This window comes from Geospiza fortis, unplaced genomic scaffold (assembly GCF_000277835.1).
Source record: "Geospiza fortis unplaced genomic scaffold, GeoFor_1.0 scaffold195, whole genome shotgun sequence".
NCBI classification, from domain to species: Eukaryota; Metazoa; Chordata; class Aves; order Passeriformes; family Thraupidae; genus Geospiza; species Geospiza fortis.
Window position 1 is genome coordinate 5572774 of NW_005054324.1, and position 5819 is coordinate 5578592.

Genomic DNA, 5819 nt, shown 5'->3' on the forward strand with positions numbered 1-5819 from the left:
CAGGCCTCAGCAAACCTCATGATTTATGTATGCCAAAAGCTGCTTTCAAATACATTCATCCTTTTACCATCTCCCATGAGCATCAAAACATCCAGTATGTCTAGCAGGATGCCATGTATTTATTTTCCATGTTGCTCACAAGGAAAAGCTGCTTTAGCAAACCTACATGGGGTGGCAAGCAGTGTTAAGGAACAGAAGTTTCCCGTTCATTACCCCATTCCATCTCCTCCCTTTGGCAGAAGCAGGTAAGATGTGATTTTTCTACCAATTTCATTGACATGAAAATAACCACTCCTAGAATCCAGGCTAATGAGCTAGAAATGTACAAGAACAAAAAAATTGCTCAACACCTATTAGTGTGGACACTGAAATGCTGCTATTTGACATGCTGAGCTACAACAATGGCACATGATTTATTGATTAGTTGCCATTACATGAGGGAAGCTCGACTAGTCATTTAAAATACACACATTATCTTGGAAATCTTCCTTTGAATAAAAAGGTAAAATACAGCTTCTGTCGTAGTAGTCAATAGTTTAAATTTCCTTCTTAACTGGAGTGTCATTTGATGAATTCTGAAAGGTCTAAATGTTTTAAAATTACAAATTCTTCCTTAATGCTGTTGTACCATCTTAAACTCCGATTATTTAAGCTGCATTCTAAACCACTATAGATCAGACACAGTAGTATAAACATAAATCCAGTAGTATAAACATAAATTTTCTGCAATATATATTTGGAAAATACTAATCACACAGTATTTGAGGTTACTGATGTAAAAAGATGCATTATTTCCAGCACAGAAGAGGTAAATGTGATTTTCCACTTTTGAACAGAATGCTGTAATCATGAACTCTTATTTGTAATTGTCTTCCCACAGCCTACATCTCCATAATAAAATGAGCTCAAATATTCGTAGATAATTATATTATTTTTATAAAAATCATGATATTATTTTTTCTACAACATAAATATATTTATAGAAGCATGCATGGCAGCTAGCTGATCCCAACTCTTCAACCAGTTGAAGAATTACCAATACAACCAAGTGTAAATATATTGGCTGTGGTTAAAATGAATGGCAGAGCAATGGTTTCAGTGTTTTGCTGGCCAGCTGCCTTAATCAAAGTTGGACATGCTGGTTTGTCTGGTTTATATATATACAGATGTGTGTGTACGTGTGTTTGTGAAGGGCTTATTTAAACAACATAAGAAGAAGGGAAGAAAGGGCAGGGCCAAATATTTGTTGTCAATATTTTTTATAAATTTTCACTTTACCTACATTTTGAAACACCACTAAACTTCCTGATGAAAATTTCTAGAAATTTCATTCTTAAAATTTTTTTTAAATTAAATTTCTCAAAAAAATTCAAGATAGCTTTAAAAAATGCAAGCATTGCCTATATAAACCTCTTCATTAACCAAGGATCTCTTAACCAGGCTCACACACAGCCAGGTGCAACTGGGGCAATGTCAGAACATCAAGTCTTGACTGCGAGGGCTGCTACTTGTAATAGTTATGCATATGCATATAGCTATTGCTCACATCCATATAAGGCTTTCTCTGGATTCCACATGGAAATTGTATCCAGTGCCTGCTGCTTTTTTATCTCATACCTTTGTGCAGCAATTTATATCTGTAAAAAGTATATGTAAAACTAAACAAAAGAAAAATTTTGACTGGGTAGCATTTTGCACAGGGATAAACAAATGTATCAAGAGAGGGTTGGTTAGGAAATACCAAAACCCACTTGCTCTGGGTGGATCAAAGATTTTCTAGCATCAAAGGAAAAAAATGAAGGGAATTGCACAGTTAACCTTAGATTATTTCATCCCTAAACATTTTTTTTCTGGATTGTTGGAAAGTGGACACTGAGAAATCCATCAAGTAAAGAACAACCCCAGATGTTTACAAATTGATCTGCCATGTGAGCTTGGTGCAAAGGGCATGAAAATCAGGATGTGCACAGTGACATTTCACAAATCTAATAATAACACCTTAGATTTATCTGGCATTTTTATACAGAAAAGGTAGATCCCAGAGTGATTTATGGACTGTAAAAATATAAATATGTATATTTGGGTCATTTCAGTCACTAGCAGAAGATGATGCAGTGCCCTATCCAAACCAGAGACATCACATGGAGAGTGAAAAATCCTTATAGATGCTTTGTTTATATCTTTGCTGTGAGACTAAACCTATTCAGGTAGTATCCTACTTCTTGAGCTTTTTGCCTTCCCATTATTGATAAAAATTTCTCATAAAGGATGGTGGCAGCAGGAGTGCTAGGGCAGGCTGAATCTCAGTGGTTCCTCAGTACAGCTGATGAATTGCTGCTTAATGAAGAATATTTTTTTTCCCCTTTCTTCCCCCTCCCTACCCTTCAGAAGAGAGCTGAGACATGGGACATCCCCAAGCAGGATGCAAGGAGGCTGATCAGACATGTGGGCATGCAGACAATCAAAACTGTCTGCACAGAGAAAGTGCAATTTTCAAAACTTTATAAAGGATTTTATGTTCTTCTTTAGCTGTTTGGGTTGCTCCCAGGTTATCTCCATGACCACAGGGCAACAACCTTCTTTCCTAAAGACTGATAATCAATCATCTGACTGCTTATCTGCCCATCAGCCCCTCATAAAAATGTCAGAACACATTGGCTAGTCGCAAACAAATGAATTAAAGAGGTAGAAACCTCAAAGATAATTAAGTTCCTAGGGATTTGTGAGCGTCAGCGACTCAGGCTCAAATGAGTGTTCCAGCAGGGAGAGACGCAGAGGAGCTGGGCTGTAAGGGCTGCGCTCGGCGCCGCGCGGCGCTCCGGGCCCGCGGCAGCGCCCGCCCCGCTCATCCAGGGGAGATGTCACATCGGGCACGGAACAGAAACGGGAGGCGAGCCTGTCGCAGCCAGTGAGTCAGAGCCGAAACCACAGGAAACCTGGCTTCATTAGTTCTGTTGATCATGGAGCAAAGTGGTTTTAATAACAGCTGAAAATTCGGTTCTTTTCTACAGGCCTCGAAGGTCTCAGCAGTAGGAGTGATACCCTGTATGGCTGCATCTTGGACAAAATTCAGCACCGACGGCACTGGGAAGAGAAGCAGGCAGGGAAGAGGCTCAGGTGTCACCTTCGGTGTAAGAGAAAATAACATGCAGGGAAAAAATAACAGGCAGAGAAAGAAAAAACCAGGAGGATACACACAACAACAAATGAGTGATAACAAAGAAAGGAGAGACAGACGGAATGCAGAGGAAGGAAATAAAGAGGAAATTGAAATCTCGACTACAGCTCTATTCAAACACAGCTCTGTCGTCTGTGTCCTGATGCTGGAGGGGGAGGGAACAAAGCCTTCTGCCCTGAGCCACACCCTGTGCATGTGCATGACTGCAGCCAAGATCCCCAGGAGTCTGGGAAGCTGTTAATCATTCACTCCTTTACTTGTTGCTCTTCTCTAAGCATCTCTGCATTTAGGATATGATGTGACCTCTTTTCTTCTTTATCTTGTTTGGTGGATGATGCTAAGGGAGGGAATTTCTCCTTCAGTCACAAATAGCAGGTTTTGATGTGCAGTTGTTTTTCTGGGTTCACTGGAGGATATCTCCCTGTATCACTTCTCCGTGAGTCAGAAGGATGGTGTGCTGGTTTCAAGACAAGGAAGTGCAGAAGACCATTCTGTGAATACTTTTCACCTTTGCAAGTGGGCCAAGTGCCAAACTCAGCATGGAATTCAGTAACTAGGGTGCTGTGGTGAACATTTGTGTCCCAGCTGGCAGAAGCATGGGCCAATATGCCACACTGCTGCTTTAGCACATCCAAGTGTGGCTGGCAGAACAGCAGTTTATGGAGGGTTAGCAGGAAGACAGCTATCCTGGGGTGGGATGCTGCGTGGCCACCTCAAGATCCAGATCAGCTTCATAATCCCAGTCACACTTGGCAAGGTCAGGTGCAGAGCAAGGGATTGTTATGGACTGGATGAGGATTCAGCACAGCTTCCCTTCACCAGCTCTTCTCTTGAATTAAATAAACTGTTGCCATTGCTCTGGCTCTGTATATGTTCACAGGCAGGCTTCTTAAAAAAAAAAAAAATCTCATGAGGCCAGAGTCAGAGGAGCTGAACAGGAGCTGGAAGAAACTACACCAGCCAAAGGAAGCTCTGTTGTGAGCTGGGAGGGGAGCAAGGCTTAGATTTAACCGGGGTACAGCCACCTTGAGACAGCAAAAGTGTGGCAAGTACAGTCCTGGTCAGTGGTCATCAGATGGAGCAAATGTGGGCTTTTCCCCAGAGTAGAGAGAGCAGATCATAATGTTTGGAGCAGGCAGGGTAGGGGGATGAGTGACAGAGACCCCAGCAGAAAGCCCTGGGGCAGAATGTGATGGAAGGCAGAGATTCACAGCCCAGGGCACAAAGAGAGCTGCCAGGCTGGAAATTTCAGGGCATTCTGCCAAAACTTAGGGTACAACCTGGCCAGAAGCCCAGATGTTGAGAAAGCAGCCTGGAAAGTCAGGTGTTACCGAGCCCATTAGCAGCCTGTGAGTTTCTCCTTACTGGATTCCTCAGAAGGATTGCAGGACGTGACTAACTCAGTTTTCCTAGGGAAGTCCCATGTCTCTCTTCAGATTCCCTTTCTCCTTTCCAGTAAGTGGAGAGGTACAGAGGGGGAATCCAGACCTTCTGAAACACTAGAGTTATGCCAGAACTGTTCTTTCTTATCTTGCAGTGACTAAGCCCAGTCAGGTGAAGGGCAAGAAGGAAGCCAATCAACAAGGACAAGGGCCTTCTGGTGGAGGTTAGCACAATAACTGGGCCAGACTGGCAAAATTCAGCCAGCACAGTCTGCCTCCCCGGGGCAATCCCAAAGGGAAAACCCCACAAAACTCTATATTATGCCACTGTTAAGTCTGCAGCGGCACTTTGCAGAGACAGGGTCTGAAAGCCACTTTTAACATCTCTTCCAAAAGTATAACTTTATTCTTGCCCAAGTTTTGGGGCTGATTTGTATATATTTTTGATTTGTTGCTGTTTTGAGATGCAAAGGTAACTTTTCAGCCACTTCCTGTTTGGGAAGCACGGCATTTAGACCGGCTGTCTCCTGGTGTTTTAGTAGGGAGCACAACACACACAGCATTTAATGAAGCTGCACTCAAAGTGCCGAGAGCAGCAAATTAATTACTCCTTGAAACGTTGCTGATCCACATTCACTAATGGAAAGTTACAAAGTATAAACATCCTGACCAAAGCTTACCTGAGCCATTATCCTAAGACGTCCCTTCTTTTAATAGATTATCCCTACATTTACTATAGTTGAGACAAATGTAACATCTGAACGTGGAGATGACGATGCTATAGCACAGTGACGCTGTGCTCACAACAGGTGGGAAGTGAGCTCTGCAAGAACTCTGTTGATTTGTTTATAGGGGAAGGCATGAAAAATTTGCACACAGGCTTTTTAGTAGAGTGCTTCAGCAGAGAGACAAACTGCAGAAATTGTGATTGCAGAGGATTTACCTAACAGGGATAAACCCTAGAGCACTTCAAGTTCAGTAAAAGTGATGCCAGTGACATATTCTGGGCCCCTCATCGACAGGGGTGTGCGAGAAGGGAGGAAACGTCTGGGTGCTCAGAGACTCTGCTCAGGGGGGTAAGGGGTGGGAATTGCAATGTTCCTTCATGTTCAGGAGCGTCCTTAGAACAACGCCGGGACACGACAGGTACCCCAAGGCCGTTAGGTACAGACCAGACCCGTTCCCAGCGGTACCGCCGCGCCGCTGGAGAGCGCCGCGGAGGCCAAGCGCCGACCCCGGCCGCGGGCAGAGGCGGCCCG